This window comes from Balearica regulorum, chromosome 7, assembly GCF_011004875.1.
Source record: "Balearica regulorum gibbericeps isolate bBalReg1 chromosome 7, bBalReg1.pri, whole genome shotgun sequence".
NCBI lineage: Eukaryota > Metazoa > Chordata > Aves > Gruiformes > Gruidae > Balearica > Balearica regulorum.
In genome coordinates, this window is record NC_046190.1 from 10,583,282 (window position 1) to 10,611,171 (window position 27,890).

A 27,890-nucleotide genomic window follows, 5' to 3' on the forward strand; every position below is an offset into this window, starting at 1 on the left:
ATCACAGTACCACAGGAGCACAGGGGACAGACACCACCACAAATTCTAATCCGGCCCACCACAAGACATACGCAGCTTTGCCCATGGCCAGTTCTCACCATGATTTTTGCATCTGGGCATCCAATGAAGGCAAAGAGAGCTCTGTGTGGGGGACAGCAACAGAATATAGGCCGCACCACCATTTGTGGCATGAATGTCTATCCATTGTTAGTATAACAATCTACACTTTCTTCCCCCAAAATAAAAATCAATCCAAGTATGAAGTTTGCAATCCAGATCAAAACCAAACTAGCTAAACCACTCATGTCATAGGTCCTGCCTTGGAGCTGTGGGAGGGTTAGATGTCCCAAAGCCCTTTCTCGAATTCTGCAAGCAAATGGAAACAAAAAACCTGTATTATGCTGGTGGCAGGACTGCCATCACATCAGGTCTAACACACACTGAAGCTCCTTCTCTAAGGATTTCATGGAACAGCACAAACAGAAGGGAGCTAAGGAAATAACTGACACCAAGAAAGGAAGGGCCCAAGGAATGCCCTGGACAGACCTACATGGCAGCGCAAAGAACAAACCTGCTTGGTAGAGCTTGCTGGCTGCAGAAGGCCAAGTAAGTACTAGGTGCTAAGTTGAGCTCCACGCAGAACCCTTGGCACACAGGCAGGCAAAGCAGCTAGACACCTGTAGCGTGCCGAAGGTGAGTATTTAGCAGTTCCCCTTCCAACTGAACTATATCCTCCTCTTCTCACGTAACGGAAAACAAACAGACGAACAAAGAAGCCCCCAAATACCGTATGTTTCTCATACTAAAGACTTCCCTGAGCTGCAGTCTAAAGGGAAATGTGATACACGGAGGGTTGGCGGTTAAGTCTCAAATTCAAGTCTTGCTTGTTCGTTAAGTCACAAAATACTAACTTCTGCTAGGTCTCCATTTTGTGGTGCAATCTAATTTCTACTGGTGAAGAAACACCAAGTTACAATGACAACTGATAGTGACCTCTGGTTAGCAATCATAACGCTGAGGAATGGAGAAGCTGTAGGAACTGAACCATTTTTCCTTCTAGAGCACAGAAAAGCATTTTCCCAGGGCAGAATATGAAAAATGCACTATTGCTACGTGAATTCTGGTTACACAGAATGAGGGGTTTGATCTTTCAATTAATCCAAATTGTTTTTCCAGCAATAAAAGTATTAAAAGAATAAAGAAGAGAAAGATGATCAAATAATTGGAGATGATATCGAGCCCATTTAAAGATCAACACAGAGGAAGATGAGCCAAGTTTTGGAAAAAGACTAAAATAAGCAGAAGGGGAGTTGCAAGAATAAACAAACAAAAAATTCCTTTGCCTTGAAGTCCAGTAGCAGTTTGATGCTTTTAATGGAAATACTCTTTTTCTTCTCTACAGTTTTGCTATAATTCTGCTAAATAGCAAAATTATAAATATATTCTTTAAAATTTCAGCTTTCCAGCAATGTGATGACAAAGCATTTGAAAGGATCAACATATATGCTTCCTGAATAACCATATCAAATTTCTGATTTTTTTTCCTCTTCCCTTTTCATGTTGTAAATTTGCCATGTAATGACAAATTTGGGCATAAATCCTACAAAAACAGATAAACAAAATTGGTAGAACTACTACTCACAGTAGTAAAGCTATGCGGATGTCTAAATATTTGCAGGTGTCTTAGATAATAAGCTTTCAGAACAGGAACTACATATCTGTGATTAGTTCACTAGTACATTTTAGGATGCTTGAAATATATGTAATAATAAGGTTAACTCTGTGGTGTATTTTTGTTTGGCTCATCATAATTAAATGCAGCATAAGTCTTCCATATTGTATTTTCCATACACACACATATATACATATACATAAATATTTATACATTATACATAGACATAAATAAATATCTTCATGCAGGTTACATTCACCCAATAATATATACTGGTCAACAACAAGCAACCACTCTTACCCTAAAAAGTGTTTAGTTGCAAAAATGTTAATGAAATCCACAGAAACACTTAGGAACCAGTTTTTTAATCTCATTACCATATCAAGGAGCTCCCTGTTAATCACTGTCCAAATTCATTTGGATTTATTGTATCACAGTTATGCTTACAATTAAATGCCACAAGGTCCCAGTCAGATTAAACAAATGATTTTTCCTGTAGTCCTTACAGGACTAGTAGTGACAAATCACATGGAAGTAAAATATATCATAATTAATTAGCAGAGGCCCATAGATAACCTCTCCCACAAATCTCCATGGGCAATTTTAATAGGTTTCAATATTTAAATATAAAACCCTACAAAATTGCTTAAAAATTCACGGAATACTTGCACTTGTTATAGGTAACGAATATGTCAGTCATGCAATTTTTTTATTACATAATTACTTCTTTAGGGATGTTAGAAACAAGTAATTATTTTCTTAAAAAGGAACTGGCAGCAACTATTTTAAGCATGCCATTGTGAATGAAATATTATCAAATAATTGTTGTATTACTAACAACTGACTTACAGAAAAGAAACACTTCCTTATCAAAGCACATAACATCTCACCATTGTACAAAAATTTAATCTTCTTTACAGAAGCTTCAGTAAGCTAGTAAGAATTACAGGAAGATAACTGGTCTTAACATTAAACATGAACATCAGTGTGAAGAAAAAGGGTTCGACTTCTTTAGCTTGATTTTCAATAGTACATGGTAGCTGTTCATTCCTCTTATATGTGTGAGGGAAAGTAACGGTTGACAGTATTTCAGAGATGTGTCGGAAAAATCTTCCTTTATGGGAAGAAATATTTTGTCAAATACTATGAACTGTTCATGGTAATCTCTCTGCTTAAGAAATAGTAAATTCTACCTAAATCAATTCAAAACAATATGTTCCCAGAATGGGCAGGCTAGAATATATAAAAACTGCAAAACAAAAAGCTCTCGTTTATTTCCTGAATTAAGCTGTCATCTCAGTGATTTGGATTTGTTCATCAAGTAAAGACCCTAGCGCTCCTTCATAAAATCTTCAGTAAACTGTATTTTGTCTGCCTTCAGTCTCTTCAAAACATCAAAATGTCTCATTTCTCATTCATTCCTTGCTAATGTTCACTTAGGGGGATATTAAAAAATGTCTGTGCTAGCCCAGGAAGACTGGTCTCCTGACACTGGAGAGGAAGGAACCTAACTTAAAATAAATGTTTAATGATGAAATTATTGAACTGAATTTAGCCTTGATATGTCTATAATGTCAAAAGAAAGTCTTCAAGTTAAATAGGAAATCGTACAAAATACCCAAGTTTCAACTCTGGATAGTAACAACTTCAGCCTATGGGAGAGCTGTCTACCTTGAGCCACAAACTTGAGCTAAAACTCAAGTTATCTGGTCTTCAGTTATTTTAACAGGAGTTACTTAATTATGGTAGCCCATCTACAGTAATCACACAGCCTTTCCTGAAAGAATCTCTCACAAATAACAAAACTTCTTTCACTTGGAGGCATCCTGATATTAACTCTTGTGTTGGGTACAAAAATAGAAACCAGTATTAGAAGAGAGGTGGGCAATTAAGGCTAATCTTCTATAATCTTATGAAATCTGTGGGACAGCGTCCTGGTATACTGACAGCAAACCGGCTGAAAACAGAGTATGCAAATGTGATCATGGTCGCCAAGTCAAAATGTCAGAGAAAAGAACAATGAATAAAAATTAATTTGCTAAGTTGGCCTCTATAATAGGAATGAATAAATAGACTGGAATTTGTAATGGAGCTCTTCAACCTATTTGTGAAGAGTGCTAAAAAACCCCAATGTTTAAAAATATATACATTTTATGAACACTACTTAGTCTCAAGTCAAATGGCAATAATGCAAGATTTTCAGCAAATAGAGGTCAAAAAGGGAAAAACCAATCACCTTGGAATAAAAGACATCATAAACTTAAGAAAAAAAATTTCAAAAAGCACTTAACAAAATCAGCATTTTCATCAACAATTAGCTTTGGATGACTGCAAAATTCAGGTGAAAAACGTGATGAAAGTGCACATGAACAACAACAACAAAAATCTTGCAAAACTTTAAACACCTACTGAAACTCCTGGTTATAAAGAGCTTAAGGCATGTGTACAGATCCCGTGTATCATGCTCCTGAAGCAAAATGGCCATAAACCCACCAACAGCCAGACATGGGAAAATCATACCAGTGTAGGTCTGATGGCTTGCAATAGCAGGGACAGAGCTGGGCACACTTCCATATGGATGTTTCCCAGGCTCTACGCCCATTCAACTCCTGTTTGCCAGACTTCAGATAAACCATTTGGGCTGTACTGACCCATGTCAGGGCTTGGATTAACAACAGCTCAGGATGGGAAAGCACAGAAACAGACATTACATTATCTTTATATTCCCCGTGTTCACCCATGCCTCGCTGTATTCTCCTCCACTGTATTTGATGACTAGTTATTTCAGAACAGAGGCTTTGACCATTATGCCTCCTCCCATTTCTGCTGCAAGATAAATTTTCAATTCAATAAGTGTAAATACCTCAAAATGTAAAGGTAGCAGTACATCAAGAGGTCCCAGCAAATTACCCTGTGTGTATTAAGTAAATTACTGTTATTGCATAGATGAGGAGGAGGTTTGAACCTGTGCCTTTCAGTGGTAGCTCACCATTAGATTAGTTTAGTTATAGCATGAAATCACACCCACAATACATGAGGTGGGTTAATTTTTGTTGAATTGCTGTATGTGGAAGAATAGCCAAAACCACTCTGTGGGTGATGGAGGCAATCATCATTAGCTGCCCAACTATGCACACAATCTCCCGATAAAGAACAGGAGACAAGAACTGAGTTGAGGAGAGCACAGAAAGCACTTTAAAGGTTGTTTCCAATGAGGTCGAAGATGGGAAGCTACTGGCATGATAAAACAAGGGAGAGGGAATGCGAAGAGGCAACAGATATGGAAAATATTTGAAACAACATTCAGAATGGGAAAAACCATGATAAAACAAAAATTGGTTTTGTTAATAAGTGAAAGGATTTGGGGATGTGTGGATACTCAGGGAACGCCATAGAAGTCAAATTTGCAAGCTTAAGATGAAAGCTAGATATTAGGACCTACAGAGATCGGAACTGTGGTATCTGTCACTGAAGGGCCAGAAGCAGTTGGCAGAAACACTTGTGAACAAATGATTTGAAAAGTTTTAAGCTTCAATACACAGGGAAATTCTGCAAAAATCCAACCATGTTTGTTAATCATAATGTTATGTTAGTCAAATCTAAAACATTAGCATGATAAAAGCAAGCCCATCAATAGGGTTGACAATTACCACTATTAACCTTTACAGAATTGATTTTTTTTTTAAATTCTGACTACAAGCTGGATTGTCTTTTTTATAGTTCATTATCCATTGTTTTTCTTTACTTCTAATAGTTACCTTTTTATAGAAATCTGTGAGATTTCAAGAAACACAATTTTGTTTACAAAGATAAAAAATAATAATATACTTTTAAACTTACTTGAAACCTCATGAATAAATAAATATGTAATTGTTAAACCAAAGTAGCATCTAATCAGTTGCCTTTCACATCATAGCACTGACCCTAATCTCTGGGGCATAAACAAACATGCATATTTTGTGCAAACTTTAATCATAAAAAAGAATGAAATATATTCCAACATAAATATTTCAGCAAATAGCCATGTGAAGGAGCATGAATGTTTAATTTAGACATCACCTCTGTCACTATTTGTTAGACATCATACCAGTGTTCCTCCTCTGGGAATTCCAAAATATAACCAAGTTTCCAGTGCCCAACTGAAAACAATATTCCTCCTTACCCACATAATACCCATCTACTTCTAGGAACATTTAGATATTTTAATATTTGGCAAAATCCTTCTCCAAGGTGATCATGCTATCTACAAAGTTTGAAAAATCTTCCATTGCCTTGCTTATGCTGGAAGGAAAGATCTAGCATAAAGGCCAGACTAGCAGGTTGGCTTAAATACCATCTTCTTCCATGTATTTCTACCAAAGCTCAAATCATTGCTAACTAAGTTTCTCAACTAGAACATACCATTGTGGTCAATTTAAGGATCTTCTGTTATACTGAACATCCTTTCATCTATTCGAGAGCTTAGCAGCAGCATGTAAGATAGGAAGATAGGTGTTTTTAATATTGACTTTCAAAGACTGAAGACAGAGTTTTAAATTAAACAGACCAGGTGAAGAAAAATGTATGGTTTCCATATGCTTTGTCATTCGAGACAGCGATCCCCCCACAATTGCATAAAAGTGCCTTTGATCTATTGCCTCAACTACACAACCATGTGATGACCCTTAATTGCACTCAAATGATGGTCTCCTGTTTGGGAATATACCATGAAGCAAGTTTCAGTCGCGTGTCTGGAGACACCTGGATACACAATACATACAATAAATGTGTCTAAGTGGAATGAAAAGTTATGTTCAGTGACTGAGTTCATTTCTCTGTGCACAAAAATACTGTTTCATGAACACTAGAAATCTGTACTTAAATAGCACTCTAACATTAAGGTTTTGCTCCTCAATCCCTGTACACATTAAGTCTATAAAAAGGAATAAAAATATAAATCATCATCATTTTGAAAGACATACTGCAGCATTTCCATGAAACCAGAATTCAAATGCTTCTACTGTGACATTTTATCTTTAAAAATGAGCTTAAACCAGCGTGACTTAGAGGAGCAACAACAGCACATACTCGCTTGCAGTTGGTTTGCAAGTGACTTCATATTTTTCTTCACTGGAGCTCAGTACAGAATTGGCACTTCTCAGAATACACTGCCCAAGACTTAATGGAGTAACAGAATGAGAAAGCAACTCAACGAAAGCTGTAACTGTGGCATTTTACAGTGTCCTTGCTCTCCTCTTCTCTGCCTGCCCTCTCTCTTCTGAAGTGCTCTGACAAGTAAGCTTGGCAAGATGGGATCTATGTCCATGGCCTTGTAATCACGTTTTATTGGCTGGGTTCTTAGATTAAACTTTAGGTGTTTATGGACTTCACCTCAACTTTCTCAAGATCTCAGTATGGGAATGTTCTTAAAGGAAGGTCTGTTCAAAAGAATGACTAATTGGAGCTGGCTGCATGTTTTTAATGAGAGAACTAATATATTACTACATATCAAAAATGGATATTGGAACAGAGTTCAATAGCAAGAAACAGTACAATCCAATACATGACTAGTTCAGAAGCAGCCACAGAACATCTATCCTATAAGCCAACATATACCACAAACAGAAGTTCTTCCCAGCATCCTTTAAGAAACTTTAAAAAACCTTTAAAGATTAAAAGCCACAATTATAGTGTTTGAGAGGAAGAGCACAAGAAAGATCAAGGGCACTGTCAGTGTTCTAAGCCCTTGAGAACTTGGGTAACTTTTTCAATCAAAAGTCGCAAGTGATCCCAGTAAGCAGACCACGTGCCATACGAAGAAGGAAAGCTAAAAACCTCAATCTACTTCCTGCAAATCTGGCCTGGGGAAAAAAAATCCCACATAATTAAGAACCTGGTGATTTGCTTAACACTGACAACGTGAGCAGGATGCGCTGAGGGTTTAATGACAACAACAGTGCCTGCTCTTACCTTATGTCTAGCTATAGTCAACTTCAGAAGACAGTGAAAAATACTTGTGGTTTATAGAAAGGTCTTGGTATTTGCTCACTCACATTTTGATACTTTTGTGATTTATGGGAAATGACATCAATTTTTGAAGTGATCAAAATAAACTTGGAATTACTCTGGAGGGGAAAATGGTCAATGTCTATTTTTTTTTCCATTTATTGCAATAATATTTGGGCATCCAAGTGAGATCTACACCACTTTATGTTAAGAGCTGTTACGTAATTTTGTCTGACTGTCTACTGCTGCAAAGAATTCACAGTATATTTACAGTACAGTATATGTATAGTATATAGAGATAAAGGGGGAAGACAGTGATGTTTTAATTCACTTGTACAATTAAGGAGATATAGAACAGAGATTCAGGACAACACTATTTGTGTAAAAAGGTTTAAACAACCATAAAAGATCTAAGTGACTTAAGCAAGGTCAGATGTAAAGGATGTGACAGAAAAAAGGACCAAACTCTGATCTCCTGAGACGTAGTCCAGTGGTTTAGTTGCATGATTTTTATCCTTGCTTTCACTTTTCAAATTTTTCCCTTAATCTGACCACAACTCAAAGACAGGCTCGTGTCCTTCCTTACCGTTTAAGAATCTGTGACTGGAAACACCTGAAGCACAGCATCCCCATCTTAATCCACTAACATCAGATGTTTGAAAAATTCAGTGTACTAGCTATAAGCAGCCAAACCAATGTTCTGTAAAGTAACAACACACAGGATAAAGGAAGATAACTTTAGTATGTAAATTAATACCACCAGCTAAAACCTCAGAAGGCCAATGGCCTCACACTGCCAACCTGGTCTTACCTGATGTTTAAGAGAAAAACTCTTATTTTCCATTATAAAATTCAATGTGCCTATATCATAACTTTCCACCTGAATCTTAATCCCGTTACCACCAAAAAAAATACTACATGTGTATGTTCTTACGCAAAAACTAACGGAGTATGTGGTTTCACAAGGGATGATCTTTCTAATTATCACAAAGGTATCTTTCAGCACATCAACAGCCTTAATGTACATCTGTATACCTTACTGTAGTACACTGCAACTTCCACCAATGCCTAGAGTGCAAGAAAAGCTTCAACAATTGACATGCTCAGTAGCAGTTAGATTTGATATATCAACTTGACAGTCTGGCTGTAATTATACCAGACTCCGCATCAAGTTACATCACAGGATAATACAAGTTTATTATCCAATTTCAAACAAATTTTTTCCAGTTCAGAAGTAATTTTTTCTGACTAGTGATAGTACAAATTGAAGTCAGAATCTGAAGCTCTAATTCAATTACTTTCTAACTTGTACATCTTTAGAACTAAGGTTCTAAGAGTCTAAAAATGTAACATTTAAAAACTGCATTGATGCTATGCAAAACTGCATATTAATATTTGCTTTCTAAGATAGTAGGATCCAACTGTACTAGGTGCTGTATAAACACACTGAATTCCCATCTCTTTATCATTTCCAAACGACTAGGTAACAAATTTAAAGCAGAAGAAATACCATTGCCAGAACAGTTTTAAAAGAAGTAAAGAAGAGAAATATCTTTTTGTCAGAAAGTGAAGGATCGGTTAAGAAGTACATGGATGTACTGAGCAAAAGGAGGAACCATTTTTCCAGAAACAGTTCATTTCAAACTCAGTTATGTTAAGTCTTACTTAAATTACACTCTGGAGAACAGAACAGATGAAACCTTGATTTCTGCTGCTGGCCTCCACACCTACAACAAAATTGATGGCATATTTATATCTCAAAAGTTAAAATAATTTGTTTAAAATGGACAGTGTCAGACAGATTGGCATTCTAAACAAAAAATAAGAATTTGTTTCCAAATAGGTGAATAAAAAGAACTGGACATTGTCCTTAGGTGATTATTTTTCATCACGAAATTACAGAACTATTATTATGTAGGTTACAATATCTAGGAAGAAAAGATATGTATAGAAATAATATTATTTATTATTTAACAATATTAATAGATCCCATGTTTATTAGTCGTTGTTATTTTAAGGGAAAACTTGCATAGTTAATTTTTCATAAACAGACTATGAAGCAATAAATTAATCAAGTGCATCAAGAAAAAATCCACATCCTACATTTGGCATGTCTTTGTAAACTAAAATTCTGACAGGCAGAAGACTTCAGGAGATTCTATGAGAATTTTTGGACACCGAGAGAGAAGAGCAGTGTTACTTCTAACAGGCATTCATTAACTTCATTAGTGTAACAGATTAGAACAAGTGCTTGTCTATATATGTAAGTTGTGAATCAACAGCAGCCGTGTCCTTTACTTCATAACATACTTTTGGAGCTGACTATAGCAACAGGAAAACCACGGCCAGTCCTGGCTGAAATAGAAACAGCTCATTTTCACTGGAGAAAAGGTACACAGGTAGTCCGTATGCTCAATGCAAAACTGGAAATATGTACATGTCAAATCATAATTCAAATCCATTATCTAATTAACACGGCATTACATAACTTCCAAAGAAGCGGACAGCATCCTGAAAAAATCAGTCTAAAACCATCAGCGATGGGTTTTGAAGTTCTCAGAGTACATACATCTCTGGAGACATTTGTATCTATATGATGGCATTTTGGGGATTTATATCAAATCTGCCAGTGTATTTGAACACAGACTTCATAAACCTTAATCATATAGATGTTGCCTTCTGTTCTGACTGCTGTGGTATAGTAGGGAATAACTTCCATATTTTGGAAGCCTGGACGAGTGCAGAACATGTCTGTAACGTCGTGGGTGACTGTGCTTGCCAACTCAGGAAGGGTCCAGGCAGAAAGCATGCTTCAAAGAAGTGAGTGAGTGGCTAGCTAGTTTCTGAATGACTTGGTGCTGACTTAAAATATTTGAGATGTTTCTGCATTTCTGGGCACAGGTGCTTGAGGAAGGAGCTTTCCACAAAAGGAAAAGCTGCCACAGCACCTTAAGCAATGGACCATACTACAAAATAACTCTCCATCTGGAAGAGTGGAGGCAGAAATTTTAGTCCACAAGGTTTGATGCAAGGTTTCTGTGATTTCTAAGATCTGCATGATCAGAGTAAACAGAAAATACAGAGTAGACAGACAGGAACAGCATTATGGGACATCGTACTGTATGTTGAAAATGTTCTCCTTTTGCATTTAACCTATAACATGCCTTTTTCTCCCAAACTGCATGTACCTTGTTTTTAGAGGTTCAGTCCCAAGACTCTGGCTATAGGTAGATGATCAAAGTCCTACAAGCTCATCCATTCATTGCATAAGCTGAAGTAATCAACTCTTAGCCCATTATGAACTTCTAAACCACTGTAATAACAGAGAAAAGTACATCAATTTAAATCATCCTTGCAGACCAGCATTGATTGCAACAAAATAGTAATTAATACATAATCAGTTATCATTATTCATCTGAGAAGCAAATCACGAAGCTACCACAATTGAACTAATCACAATCATCCATTCACATCCTCAATCGTACCATGTGCCTGTACAATACTCAGTACAGTGAAATCTTCATTATGGTTGCAGCCTTTAGGCACTATAATAATTGAATAACAAAATAATAATAAGGAACAGAAGTTTTAAAGGAACTTCAGCATATACGTTTTGCACCCAACATCCTGCAATTATCCCACTGATAAGTGCAATTGTAGGTATCAGACGTCTGTTTAATTAAATTTTCTCAATCTACCAAGCTTAATCTTTCAATAATGTTTCCTTTGAACAGAAATTTAAAAAAAGAAAAAAAAAAAAAAAGACTAACCTGAACTTTGAAAAAAGGGGATAAAAGGGTAAGGAAAAATATACTAGTCATGCCCCAACAGAAACCCTTTAAGTATGTCCTTTATTTTTGAGTGGATCAAATTCCTGACTGGGAGAAAGCCTGATTGGATGCACTATGGAATGTAAAAGTAAATTAAAAACAAAAGAAAAATACAAAGAAGAGAAGTAGTAAATGAAAAAGCTACTTGACAGAGGCTGCGTAGTGCTGACATGCACAGAACCTAGGGCTGCTACTACATGGAAGTCCTCAATACGTACTAAAATATACTTGAGTCCTACACAACAACAGCCAAGCCCACAACGCTCAAAAAAATACCTAATCTCATACCACCTGATGCCTACATTGCTGAGAAAAGAGCAACAGGTTAAGAAACTCTTCAACTACTTATTTAGTTTTAAATAAGTTCCTCATCTTTAGGTTTTCTCATCTTTTAGGATTAGCTCCTCATTGTTTTAACACATATGCATGCAAATATACATATATAAAGCTGCACTTTATCCTGACTATATTTAATATATTAATATATGTTCTGTGTGAATTTCCCAGAAAATAAATGAGCAAATAGCACAACAGTGATTATGAAGAAGTCTTCATGACTTCAGTGCTGCATCACCTATGGCTCAGAATAAAGCCTGCTATATGCACAGCCCTTACGCATGCTGGGGCCATGCATGGCAGCTTGGTTTCTGCCAGGTAGTACTACCAGAACTATGCAGTATTTTTACTGGGGTATTGTTCTGCACTGACCACAAACTGAAGCACAAACTTTATGAGGAACAACTTCAACAACTGCGGAAATGGCACCGTTCCAGCAGGACACACCCCGGAGTGCATTACAGCACTGCCTTGTAAACCCTTTTATTAATTTCATAATAAATGCTCAGAAATCAGACTTTTTGCAGGTGATAATTAAATATAAAATCAAGGCAAAACAGATGTGCAATAAATTCTTGGCACCGGTCTAGTCTAACTGAGTTTTAGCATCGATTTCCGGCAGGCCCAACCCTACTCCTGCTCTCGATCCCCCTCCAGCGCACATTGCCAGGGTCTTTCACTAAGCACTTTGCCTCTCTCAACACTGCCTTTAAAGTTTCAGTTACCATTACAACATCTAAATGTGGAAAGGTTTAACGCTTGATTTGGTTTTGTTCAAGTTAAAATCCACTGCTGCAGTTCACGGTAAAACTTTTTTTAAAAGTTCCATAAACTTTTTATGCACTTTTCAGCTCAATACCGGCTCATTTTTCTTTGATGACATCAGTGCAGCAGTGACTTTCTGTTGCGCTTCAAAAAGGGACTAAACTACTGAGAACTTTCAATAGTTCCATAAAATGAGGCCTATACCCCAAAAGGGGAAAGTAAGTAACATCTCAGTTCTCCTCCCTTCTCACTATCTCTCCAGCTGTCAAAGGAAAATTACAAATGGCAGAGCTTAAACGGTAGATTTTAAAAAAATCACAGAAAACCTATGAATTAATCAGAGCTAGAACACGCACAGGGTCCCGTTAACACATCTCTCACAAACTCGAGGTTGCACGGTCTGTTTGAAGAGAATAACACTGGACTTTGTCCCTACAAACCTGATTTAGCTTTGGAAATCCCCAGTCTGTTTGAAGAGATTGATATTGGACTTCACCCCTACAGACCTGAACTGACTTTGGAAATCCCCACTCCAGCACACAAAGGCTACCCAGCCTGCATTAGCCAGCCCGCTTCTCCCAGAGAAAGACCGCTCAGTGTTGGAGAAGGAGGGAAAGAAGCGAGCGAGGATGAACTCTAGTGAATTGTTTGTACTGGGCTGAGACCTCCTCTGTCCCCACCGCTCGGGCTGCGGGTGCAGCTGCAACCTCCAGCCGCACAGGCCCTCTGAGCACAGAGCGCAGGGCAGCTTCCCCTTTCTAATTCTTGCTGGGCAGTTGCATCCAGCAAAAATATAAGGCATGCCCAACACAGGTGGTTTCCCTTCCCTTCAAAGTGACCCTTACACCCTGTTGCACCACCTGGCTCAAAACCGTGCTTGCTTTGTTACCGGTGAGCCTGCCAAAAGTTGCAGAGGAGTGGGATAAATCTGCCCAAGAATGGTATAAGCCACTTTTATTTGTCATATAAGGAAGTGTATAACTAGATGCCACGGTATAACTCAGGACTGTCTGGTTTGGCTGAGGAGCAGGACCACAGCCACTTACACAAACCACTAAACCCCTGACCTGTGTGAACCCATAGAAGAGCGTAGCGATGTCAGGAGCTCGGATGACTCTGTACTCCACTGCTCTCTGCTATCCCAGACACTACACACATCAGGAGTGCTGACAGTCAGTAGAATATATTTTCTAGCTTTAGCTATTAAAGACTGCTACAATTAAAATCATAAAGAAAATTAACTTCAGCTTGTACTCTGCACTACAAAGTTCATTTGCTACTAAATTCATAATGACCTGGAGCTGATTCCTCTGCTGGTCATCTACTTGGGACTGACATACAAAATTCATGGCACCGGAGGGCATACGCCACAGCCCAGGACGGCGATCCACAGGTGCCCACCCATGGGAGCCCCGTTTTGACTGGGGAGGAGAGGAAAGTCAGAAGAGTCAGTGAGCTTGTGGGAACATGTCTCCCACTAACCTCACTCATCCAGTATCAATGTCTATGAATTACAGAAGCTAAAGGAAAGAACAAAGAGAACCGGCATAAAACCTAGTTATTTTAACAATCTATTTTGCACAGTAATTAATCAGATCAGCCCTCTAAGGGGCTCCACAGATCCTAAGGTAAACTTAATTCACTGTAATTGAATTAAACACTATTGAGCTAAAAGTTACAATGCCTAGCAAGAAGGATAAAAAATATCCGTATAAAACCTCTGGACTTTTTGAAGCAAGCAGGGAACTAGCAGTTATGCAGAAGCCAAGCAGCAGAACAAGAGGACATGCACTACAGAAATGACAAAAATCAGAAAACACCACAAAGAAAAATATGTTTATTTTTGATCCTTCAGTCTAGGTTTTAACATCTTAAAATGAACCACAGTGTTATGTTCAAAGGTGAATGATACAATATTTTTCAGGGGTACGCTATGCATTGGATGCAGCTGACTGTCAGCTTGCTTTCTTTAATGCAAAAGTCTGAAGTCAGTTCTAAGCTAATGATTGTTCTTCCCACTCTTTACAGGCGGAACAGAAATCGTATTTTTGAAAAAGGAGTATTATAGCATTTATAAAGTAAACAATTTATGAAACTGTATCAGTACAATTTTTTTATTCATGACTGCATACAAAGATTTTCATGTATACAAATGTCCTCACCTTGAAACAATTCAATATGTTCATGTGAACATGTGTGGCCTGTGGATTGCCTGTGAACTATTTGTCCTAGATACTGTTTTGATTACTTGTAATTCATATTTTTCCCTCTACAACACTTGATTAATCACCTCCATTTCATGTTATTGTTCCTACTTGCTGACTGGATGAACCCCAGAGAACTTTCATATTCACATGCCTGAGACAAATATTCATAATTACATACCTTTGCATGATTATCTGTTACCATTTCTTTTCTCTGGAACATTCCCTCCATAAACACTTGCTATTAGGAACACTCAAAGTGAATAAAAAGCAATGTGAAAACTAAAAGGCATTCAGAGTATTCTTCTAATGAATGCTTACAATCTTTTTTTTTTTTAAACTAACAGCATCAGCCCAGAGAATATGTAAACAAATAAAAAAATAACTCTAGAACACTACCTAGAATGCAATTACATCAACAAAATTTCTACTATAATACAACATGTGAGAAAAAAAATAATAAAATCCAAACCAAACAGGAATTTTTATTGCCAAACTGGAAAAACAATTTTTCTGGGGAGCTTTCCTTCTAAAAATAAAACAAAAGCCAGAACTTTGCATACTCTCACCCCCAAAAAGTAGATGATAGCTATTACTTTTACCAAAATTATTACTGAACTTATACTCAGAAATACAGGCTCAATGGCTACTTGATTTGTAAAGAGAATGAAAAAAGATAAACAACTCGAAGTGTTCTGAATAAATAGCAATTTAGCAGAAATACAGTGTTTCCTTGAATGCTCTTCTGGCTATAAACAATAATGCTGCCACAAAAATCTGGTTTGCATCATCTAAATGCTTGAAAAAAGAACACATAATTTAGGAAAAAAATGATGGCTGAAACTTAGCCATAAAGAGCAGCACTAGTGTTAGAAATAGCTTTTCTATGATATTTTTGTTCATGTTCTGGGTTTTTTCAGCAGTAGAAGTAATTACCGTGGTTTGTGAGGGCAGTGTTTAGTGCTATTACCCTTTAAACATGGTACACAAACACAGAGCCTGACTCCAGGAAGGTTGAATGTGGCCATAAGCAGGGCTGTAGCCACATCCTTGCCTTCAACCCACCAAGGAGCCCCAGTGATTTCATGGGAAGTAAAGGCTGCACTCGAGAAAAGGTGTGTTGCCTTTGATCCAACTTCTTGTCTGTTGGAAAGAAGCATTCTTTTACACCTTATTTCATAATCTTATGCACAATACTTCAACCTGAAAGACCTGAGTGGAACGACCCATTTCAGTTTCATAGATGGGATATTCTTTTACTTTTCTTAGGAAATGGAGCCCAATGCCGAATCTCTTCTATCTGTGCTCTGTGAACTTCCTATTTCTACCTCTGGGAAGATGTGGGAATATGAGAAGCTTCTTTGAAGAAAGACATCCCTCTATAGCTAGAGATGGATTTCTGAAATGCTATTACTGGTAAAACAGGTACTGATGATGAGAGAGGTGGCATAGGCAGATTGGAAGCTCAGGATGCATTAGGTAAGGCTTCTACCACCAGTATTTGAGGAATTAGCCTGTACCAGACTAATCCATTGCAGTGACCCCTTCGGGTCTACGTTTGAAACGGCTGGTAGCAGCCAGCTGTGAGGTTTGCAGAAGCTCCAGATGCCACCCTGATTCCCTGAGCGTGCGCATGTGCACACACCATGCTGTCAGCTATATCTGCACCCAACCTTTCCTCCTGGGGAAGGCAGCGCTCAGCAGCTCAGCGCTGTGACCAGTCTCCTCTCCAGCCAGCAGAAGGCCAGTAGAAAATGCAGGGAGATCACCCAGTGACATACACTGCTTCAGCTCCTTTTTGTTGGCATAAAACTTGATTTTACTTTGGCATATGATCCGCAATTAATTCAGATGCCTGTAGACAATATGAAAGTACTCGGCTGAATACCAGCTCATTTTTCTCCTGTTTTTGCACAACCTTCTTTTGTAATAATTTTCTAGAAAGATGCCTTTAGGACTGCTTTTTTAACTTTTTTCCAAGGCTCAGAGGGACTCTGCTGTGTTCACCGGCTGAAGGAGCCTGGAAATGGCCTTTACCACCTGAATGACAGGCAGGATACAAGGAATGCCGGGGTTTCTGCAGCTCCAGTGTAACATGAATCACTTCCTACAGAAATTAGTGATAATAGCATGTATATCACATGAATTCTCTGCTGTGTTTTTAACCCTTGCTGGGGAAAAAAACCCCAAACAGTTACTAGTAAGGGCAGTGCAGTTTGAATATAAACAAGCATCACCCTGCACTTAGCATTAGACCATGGGGATGGCCCATCTATTAACACTTGTGGTTTCTCTGATTACAAAGCTGGTTGGTATTCCTTTCCTCTTGCAGCATTCCATCAGCTGACTGCAACAAAGTCAATACACCAATTTGGGTAGATTATAAAAAACAAATACACTTTATCAACCAACTGGCTGACGCACCATGCATGGTCACTTTAACACTTAGGTATGGAATCAGCAAAGATGCGAGGAACACCTCAGGACAGGCTTCTAAATTCAAAGAAGAAATATTACCTTTCCAATCAATGGATTAAGTTCCCTGTAACTGGCTTTGCACAAAGGGAGTGTCTGCCGAATTGGGCTAATTGCAAGGAGCATATTGAGCACCCCACATTCCTCAGCCCAGACAATAGGTAAATGGCACACCTAATCCCTTTAAATGGGATGCCTGGTGTTTCCTGCAAATCTGTTTATACTGTTTAGCAAATGTGAATTAGTATTTGCTAGAATAAATGCCCTGATGTGCAGACCTTTGTTAACTTCAGGCTACTTCCTTGTTCTCTTAAAGCTGTTAAATGAGTCAATCTGGCCTTAATATGTTTCAGTACTGTGTCCACTACTTATCTTTCAAGACTGTTGTTTTCTAATGCATCCTCATAAACGTCTAAGAGATTCTTCATTGTGACAACAATTTGTTCGATAATTACAGGTTCACATGAAGACAGACCAATATGCTCTGTGGAAAATCAAATATCCAGATGGAGGGTGGAGGGAGGAGAGATAAAGACAATCTCGAAGTACTTAAAAAAAAAAGTCTGGTATAAGAAGTCTATAAACATTTTAGCATTCTCATAATTACAGAAACAGAAAATTAATTAATGGCTATGCATTTTACATAGTCTATTAGGGGTCTACAGGGATACTACATCAGGGAAAAGATTAATTTGTGTAGTCTTTGTGTTGTTCTTTGGCTCACAAAATGATCGAAAACAATGTTGTTTGGGATTAAGAACGTAGTAAGTATTCACTCCTCTGTGCCCACCGTATGGAAGATGAGGTCTGGGCTCCAAACAGCTTACAAACCAAACACATTTGCAAAGGAACAAGTAACAAATTATCCTTGTACCTTTAGCTCCTCTATGTTTAACATACACCACCCCCCCCCCCCAAAACATTACGGCTTCTATGTACCAGGAAAGAAGCCACTGAAGACCTTAGTTAACTTTTCAGACAGTTATTAGCAGCTGGCAGGCCTGCCATCCAGATGAACATTCAAATCACATATGCACATGCAGATGATGCACATACGCACAGGGCACAGGTTTATGACCTGCCAGCAGTGGCTTTCTGCAACCTCTCCAGCTTACCTTCCGACCCTGTTACCCCTTTATCACTACCTGGACAGGAAAACAATTTTACCAAACCCAACTGCAATGTTCAGCAAGACAGAGAAAAAGACAACCGTGAGCCTGGGCTTACCTCAGTTCTGCAGCTGCAATAAATTAGCATTTTAAAAAGCTTCCCTCTCCCTCTCGGCCCTCCTTTGGCCAGTGGAGCGAGCCATGCTCATCGCCAGAAGTCCTCTGTCACTTTAAGAACGGAAACAGGAAAACCTGTACCATTTTTGTACTTTTGTTCATTCTTTTCAACCCATTCTAACTCCTTCCCCCTGGGAGTTAGCCCTCCACCAAAAGTTTCTTTCAGTAAAGCACTAGCTCTCTCTATTAAGCTTACCCACCCCTGCTTAGCCTTAACACTGGTTTCTTTGTACTTGCCTGGTGAACTGACCAGCTACACAGCACAATAGCTACAATTACTAAATTACACTGCCTGTCACTGCCTTTTGTATCACACCTCTAACAGGTGTCATTACCATGATAGGCAAATTGTAATAATCCATTCACAGCCCCCACAGTCTTAATAATGTATTTTTTTTATTATTATTTTATTTTACATAATATATGTGTGAATACTGCACGGAGCCTGAATGGTTGGTAAATGCACAGGACTGAAAGATTGAACTGCGTGGACTGCAGACATGAACAGCAGCATTTAGGACAAAAAACCCGAATTCTACCACATCCCTGATACCATGAATACATACACGTACACAGATACATTAAAACAGTAATACTAATAAATGTGGTTACAGAAAATATACTGGTTTGAAAAAGATGCATACGAGGCATTTCTGAGCTGAGGTTGTCGCCCTGCCCTTAGCTCACCCAGCTGTGCCTCGGCACTGGATCACGAAGGATATGGACACCAGGACATACTCTTCTGAGATCCCTTGCAAAACCCAAATGGGTGAGGAAAGCATAAGAAAGCATTGCAGGTTATAAATTCTATGAATGCAGCAATTTAAAGCAGGTTTTGAGTATAAATTTAATATAAAAACGTAATGAGATCCTGATTATATGATTCATACACAAATTCTAATGTTTAAGCATAGGCCAATGGAAGCTGCCATAACCTTTTAAAAGTGATAAATATACCGATATGTTGCTGTCTGCTGTTTTCTGGGGCCTCAACTCATTACTGTGTTATTCCAGTTGTATACCAGCACAAATCCACTGACTTTATTGACTGGTATAAAAGGTCACATAGTAGCAAAATGGGTTCCTAGAACCCAACCTGATAATGAAGGCATTGACAGCCCTATCAACACAGTTTGGATTTCCTCAGTGCAATGCACAGTTAGAAATAAAACACACAAAACTTCACACACTGGCAATGTAATACCTGGAGCAGAAAAAAATAAATGATACTGTGCCAGCCACCCTTAGTTTGGTTTTTAATTCACACCGCAAAGAAGTTCTGGATAAACAGAAAGGAATTGAAACAAGTCCTAATGGATAAAATTGCTTTCTTTTTGCTTCATTTACAAATTGAAATCCAAAGTTAAGCCGTTTTTAGCTTTACAAGGTATTGTAACAACACAGATGGTTGCTCTAGCTGAGAGAAACACAAGAAGAGAGATGGCCTGAGAAATCTCATTACAATTCAGTGCTAGTTTAGATGTTAATACAGATAAGAATGATGGTTCTTGTCTTTCTGAAACGCCATATTTCAGAGTTAAGTAAATTCTGACCTACTGAAGACCCGGCATGTAATTTCCATGTGGGGCAGGTAGCGATAACCCAGACAGAGCTTTTCATACTTCCTTGCCAGTCATGCAATGTTGCACATGTTTGCATAAAGCAAGCTGAAGTAGATGGAAGCAGTCCAACCCAGGACAGATACCTCACTTTTACACACCTATGAATGTAGAAGTAAAACTATTTTTCTCTTAGCTATCATAGATTAATATCCATGGAAAAATATTAAGTTTGCGTGGCTTACAAACTGGCAATAATGCAATCATTTTGCTAGTTGCACTGCTTGCACACCAAGACAGTCTCAGAAATGGAGGCTATGGAGCAACTGAATGATGAAGGTCCCTAAAAATGCAGGCTGGTGAGGCAGGGCACTGGCTGAAATCAGCTGGCCTCTTCTCAGTAAGAGCTTTTGACTTTGACAGCAGTAGAGAGACAAAGAAAAAAATAAATGAATAAAGAGAAAAAGAACTTGACTCTTCATGCACTGCAGTGGGAGGGCCAGAACAAATCTTCTCCAGCACTATTTTCATTAACCTATTCTCTATGGTTACCTTCCCTATGTGAAATGACCCTTCTGATCAAAGGCAATGTTACCTACATGTCCGTTTTATGCCAACAATTAGACCATCATTTCTCGCCCTACAACAGCCATTGCAATTGCTACAGCTAAGTGCAGAAATCCTGCTACACCATTGTATTTCTGCTACAAGTTTGGCATCTCCTCATATAGCTGCAGGAGCTGTGACAAAAATTAGATGCAGTTGAAAGAAGATATATAGTGCCCTACCCCATCACCCTATTCCTCCACTTTGCACACAGCACTTACTAAGTTACCAAACAGGACATGCTTCAGGATGCTCCTGCTTCAGAAAACAACAAATCCCTAGAACTCACAGCATGCAGTACAGATGTCAATCTTTCAGATAGGTGGAAAAAAAAATTTGGATTCCGACATTTCTTCTGCCAGAGGGACACACTGTAACACACTGAGAAAGTAGGTGAGCTGCTTTGAAGCACATGCCCTCTAGGCCACATCCCATTTTAAAACTCTAACATCACCATCAAATCATAATACAAAAAGCTAGCAGGAATCAGTGCTATTCATAGGCAGGGAAAAACCATCACCCCACCTGAGACACGGAGTTGCAGTCATTTGACAGACCCCATGATTACAGTATGGATTTGTGGCAGGAGAAAGAAGATGGAAAAGGCATGAATAAGATGAGGGCTTTACCCCCTTTAGTCTACACTAAGGGCTGCAATGAAGACGTCAACGTCATCAGCATGAGACAGAAGTGGCAGACTGGGGTTATCACTCGTGGTAACAACTTTTATAGTCCACAGAAGTTTTTATAATATTTGTAAATATGATTTACTCTTCTGTTGATCTCAGCATATTTAGGAGGAAAACATAAAACATGGCTGCTCAGGAGACCTTATCTTACTTTTGATTCTTTACCACATTTTCTACAGTTAGACAAAGAAAGTAAACCAGAGTTGGTATGACACACTCTGATAACTTGGCAGACATGAAACCTAAAAGCAACACAGAAGCTGCCTGATGATGTCTTGCATAATCGTAGTGAATCACCTGTGAATCATACTCCCTTGAAATACAACACCAGACTGAATTGAAAGCGCCTTCTCCTCTCCGTATTTTAAAAAGGGTGTGGAATAATTGAAGAGTACAGTGAAGGGCCACAGAAAAGATTTACAAATTTTACAATGAGGGATTTAGGGAATTCAGTTATCATAATAGAACTGAAAAGAAGTTTAGTTATGGTCCTAAATATTTTCATGGCAGAAGGTTCCACTTGCTAATGCAGTCTCGTCTCTCAGAAAAGGGAATAAGAAGAATTTAGGATTGAACCTTGAAGCCAGGCAAACTCAGATTAAAAATAGGATCTCCCGCTGCTTTAAATGCAGACTGATTCACTATTAGAATGATTACTAAGGAAAGAGATGACTTCCCCATCTCGATACCTTCAAACCAATGGTGGATTTCCGGACAAGATATTTTCATGCGTACAACTTACTGAGTTAAATGCTGAAATAATTAGGTGAGATTCAATGGCTTTCTTTTATACAGTAGATGAGACGATGATTTAACAGTCCTCCATCCTTAAAATCTATGAATTTATGAGCTATGTCAATGTCTAATCATTTTCCTCCACCAGGTATGTCAGCAGTTTCTCTCTCCACTTTAGAGATCAGTTTAAATACAGACTTATCAAATTATTCTCCCTCTCTAGGCCACATGCAAGACAACAGCCATGGAAAACTTTGAGTAGATAATACTGAACCTGGAAGGTGCAAATCCAACCTTTTCAATAAGGCCCTTAGGAATAGCACATAAATGTGAAGCAATCTGGAACAAGATTAAGCGGGTACAGCATGGCGCAAGCAAACCTCTTCACTTGCAGGACCTGAAATTAAATTCTTAAGAAAGAAATGAGACCACTTGCTATGTAAATCTCTGTGCAGCATTTACGCATCACTGCAATACTGAACTATTAAAAAAAACACCCATAAAACCAAACCCAAAATACTTCAATAAATATCCTACGAAAATCTTACTGGACCTTTTTCTTCATTTTACAAAGTCTAATGTAAGCCATCCCCATTGCGATCCCTGGGTGACACCAACTTCAGAATCAATCATTACACCCATCTACCATACTAAGGCCACAACCAAACAGGTTACTGCCACACCACCCAACGAGCTTCCTCAAAATGAAAAAGTTTGCAGAGAAGCTAAAACTCTTCTCAGATGTAGTTTGAAATGACAGACATATGACTGGGAACACAAGCCTGTTCTCAGGTCTGAAAAAGAGGGTGCCTCATTTTACAAAGATTTCATTAGAATCAGCTGTCCCCCTGTTTACGTGACGACAAACTAGTAGGGGTTTATTTACTACTTCCCAAGTGTTACTTAAGAATTGGATGCATGTATGTGTGTGTATATATATATTTACAGAGAGAAGAAAAGAGAGAGAAATTTTGTGTGTCTATATGCAAAAGGCACATACATAAAATCTCACAGTGCCTTATAAGGCTGTAGGAGTTTTTTCAAATGTTTTTCCTGATAGCAAATAGTTATGTTACTCTTGTGTTTCTCAGTCCATCACTAGCATTGAACTGAACAATTGGTTTTAACACATTCCGTCAATGCTTCCACAAGTTCAACAACTAAGCCTTAGATCTACCACACTTTTAAATATTCAAGCACTGTGCTGTGACAGTGAAACTATTGAAAAAAGTTATGTGTGCACATTTATCACAATGTGCAGCCATTTGCCTAAATAAAACAAAACCTGGAAAAAATTCCTTTTGTGAGCTTTGATGATCCAGAAAATAAACATATTTTATTTTGACCTTTCCTGTGTACATTATCTACCATAACACACTCCTTAGCATACTGCACAAGACGGATGAAGGTTTTCACATTAAATCTAGGCTGACCAGTTTTATTCTAGCCTCCTGATTTATTATGTTAAATAGTTATCTGACATCAGAATTACTTGAGACTATCAATAGTAGGTTCTAGTTTTAATGAAAAAAGACATGATCTAAGAAGACTTGTCTCTCATAACACCCCTGAATATATCCAGCCTTTGGTTCCAGTTCAACATGGCTAGAAAAAAGTTCTTCAACTTTCTAGCATCCTCAACTCTCCCTGTTACGTCTTTTCTCTGTTCCCATGGTACCATTGCTATTTCTGCATCATCTAAGCATAATCTTCAGGTTCTTTTCACCAGAGTAGGTCTAAAATCTTGTAGATTCTTTCTAGGCAATGCTGAAATACAGACTCTCCTATCAACTGATATGTAAATCTCCTGTCCAGGCTTTCATAAGCTTTTGCATTAATTACTCAAATAATCTATTCCCTGGCCTTGACAAAAACAGTCTTTTTTTTCTAGTCGGTGATTTGGGCAACTTATCCCTCTCTTTGCAGTGCTTCCCTCTACTTCCTTCACTCCCACTTCTAGTTTCCGTTCCTCTCCCATGTCAAATTTCAGTTGCTCATCTTCATTTTCAAGGCCAGGCAAATTGCACTTTTTCAATTTTTATTCAGTATCTCAATCAACCTCTTGGCCAGTCTGTTTGACCAGTCAAAGGGACCAACTTTTTACCAGTGAAATCTGCAAGCAAATACCCATTTCCCTCTCTCTCACTGCTCAGTACAATTGGGAGGATTTTCAGACCCACTTACAATTACCTTTCTATTACCTTTACAATTACTAATTTCTCCCTACAAACTTTCTCAATCCCACTGTTAAAACTCTATTGCTATAATGTTTGTGAGAAGAAAAAAAAAACCTCCCAAAACTTATCACATGCAGGCCACAGATGCGTCAAGATCCCTGCCCAGGATGCTAATCATCACTGCTCTTTTACTTTTCAGCCTGCTAATCCTCATCCATCTTCTGTTTGATTGCTAGGGCTTTGGAATAGGAAGTATTTTTCCCTCCATTTGCACAGAAAATAATACAAGAGTCTTCATCCAAGACAAAGATCCTTAGTACTATGGTAATAGAAGTAGCAAGGTAATATATAGCAAGAATAATTACAAGGCAGAGATCTGCTGGACTGCGTTATACATACAAGCTGCAGATACTGCAGATTTCCTAACCAGCTGCACTGGCATAAAATAAACCTTGCCCCATGCCACTGCACCACATTTATACAACATCCCTTTAATATACTAGAAACAAGGAAGAGTTTCTGATTACTTTGTAATTATTTTATATACACAAGGTAGGTATACTTCAAACCTAATGACTCTGTCTGCTGTTCTTTATACTGTAATTTCTGCTATGCTTTTTTAGTGATCACAGACATATGTCTCCTAACCAAATTAAGTACATACACATTTAAGTGACAGCACATTTTCAGAATACATCATTATATGTTGGTAATGAAAAACTACGACATCACCACATATGAACTTATAAAAATGGCTGAATAATACAATACCCTGATAGAATCACGTTAAAAAAAATCACATTACGTTGTTGTAACATTAGAAATTAATATTAAAGAGCTTTGAAAATGACCATTTATAAATATATTCTGCTTCATAAGAAGTGATCTTATCAGGACCAAGCAGAATTTGTGTTTTCAGGTAAGTTGGATCCTGAATCCGCAATGACAAGAAAGAAAAACTGGCCACAGTAATACAAAACAGGATTTCAAAGATGCAAATAATGTTTTAAGATCGCATGTATCCCCCCACAAAGATTCATAAACAGAACACACACAGAGAGACACAGAGCCACATGCAAAACCAGATATAATGACAACAGTAAGAAAAAATCGAGACTATCTGCATAAAACAAACTGGCACTTAAAAATAAAACACACATGTTTCTAAACAGAAGATTTTCTGAAACAAGATACAGCATCTTTAACAGCATATATCATAGATCTACAGAGTGTGAAGTTTATCTTACTAATCAGTATTAACTGAAGGTTTAATAGTTCCATTAAAGAAGGTAATTCCCTCTTTTTCTAATACCTTCATATCATTAAGTGACTGTTAATTTCACATAAATGTGCTTATATTTTTCATGTATTGTACCCTGATTCAAAAAGTAAAAACACCAAATATCTGACACTGAAAGACAACAAACCCCAGGAAACTAAAAATACTAAACATGATGTTCAGAGACCCTGCCCCCCTCCCCCCATATTAGATATGGTTAGTGTTTATGCAAATATATTACTAATGTGTATTACAAATTAAGCAGAACAGAATAATCTTTTGCCTAGACTTACAGGACATTTTACATCTTCAATTAGATGAGCAGCAATAATATTCACTTTGACTTCTCAAATCCCTTTCACAGATAGAGAGGTTAATTGGTTGATCTTACAGTATGGATAAAATTCAATACCTAAATTAAAAGCATATGCTTATGTGTGTGTGTATTTATATATACAAACATATATATATGTTAAAGTACCTTTATACTTTTTGAAAAAGTTACTTTAATTAGAGTAACAGACACCTTTTTGAAATGAATTAAGTTTAAATCCTGATCAGGAAACCCACCTTTTAACTACTTGCATATTATTAATACTGCATTTTTAACTCTTACTCAAATACAGCCAGATGCTTTTTTGGTAAATTTATTATTAATATCCCCGGTATGTGGATAAATGTTTAATAGGAAATTGATATACATTTCAAAAGAACAAATAACTGTGTTATAAGCGCTGTATTAAAAAGTAACTACAGCATATTTACAGATACAAAAAAATCTAATAGGGTCAAACTTATAAGACACTGACTAACGTTACAAGTAGGTACTTAGAAACATGCTGTATTTTCCCCAAATTCCATTATGGTAACAAACACAAAAAGATGCTGATATCCAGTTCTGTTAAGTACATCTTCAGTTCCACCCATTACACAATATCAAGTTAAGAAAACAGTTTTATCTGACTGGTGGCTCAATGGCGCAGCCTATGTGTGCAAAAGTATAACACAAGAAGTTTATAGTTTTATAAATGAGTGCCAGCCCTCTGGTTTTGTTGCATTTAGATAAGCAAACATACCTACAATTTACAAAAGTGATGAGCTCTGTAAATGAAAGACTATTTCAATACAATGTGCATACTTAGAGATCTAAATTAATGAAATTATCCACAATGTAAACAGATGAAACTCAAGTGATTCTGTGCAGAATTCATAAATAAGCATCACTTATTTTGACATTTTTCTGTAAAACTAGATATGAAACAATGATTTCCACTTATCTTTTATTAAAAAGAATGTACAGAATGTAAACATCTTTCTATCTATAAAAAATATCCTTTCACCTCATAACCTTTAAAATGCACATTTGGGTACATTAATATTGGTTGTTTTGTGTTCATCTTTTCAGAGACAAAATACCTATTTAGATTTACACTTCTGTTTTCAAAGTGATATACTCAGTGTAAAATATTTTACTACTCTGCTATAAGTAACAAGTAAATTCTTAGCTTATAGGTATAAGTTAAAAATTTTAGCACAGAAGCATGCAAATATAAGCACCAACAAATACTCTTCTCCTATATATGCATCTAACATGAACTAACTCTCCCACTTCCCCACCCCAACCCACACTCAGTTCAAAGCAACCAAATTCAGTAATTCCACTTAAATATGATCACAAACCAGTTACAGCACAGGATCTAAGTGCAGGTTGTAAAAATCGGGCAGTTTTGAGAGACAGGAGAAAGAGGCAGAGACTGACCAGCTCACGCCTCTAAAGAACTGGCTAATAATTTTCAGACAGTTTATAATACCCGTTAGTCCATCCAAAGTGGATGTCCCAAACCCGGCTGTGATATGTCATCACCTATATCACTTGTTATAAGTGAGCTGAACAATCTTAGGGGGTCTTAACTGGGGAAACCTGCAAGCAGTGCAGTTTAAAGAAACACTCCACTAGCTAATTTGCCAGGTTTTAAACCAAAATCAAAAGCATTTTTTAAAAAATAATATGTCACGCTCTTCCCAACAGAACATAAGCACACATCCATAGAAATGCAGTGGCAAAACTCTCAGGTAAAATCTTTCGAACAATTAGACGTTTGTATTTTGGTTTAGAGATCAAAGTCATAATGGTCTTTATAAAGCCAAGTATACTGACATAAGTCTTTTTTTGTCATGCAGAGTTCGCTGCTAATCCAGACATAGAAGAGAACAGTGTTTTATATTTGCACTCAATTTTTTTCTATTATCCTAATAAAATGACCCTGCATATTTACCCAAGCCGTTTAAACA

General features: G+C 37.6%; 1 protein-coding gene across 6 annotated transcripts in view; it reads right to left on the bottom strand.

Annotated features, from left to right (window-relative positions):
• Positions 1 to 27,890, bottom strand: part of VTI1A (vesicle transport through interaction with t-SNAREs 1A) — a 270,580-nt gene that overhangs the window by 152,463 nt on the left and 90,227 nt on the right. The window lies entirely within an intron of this gene.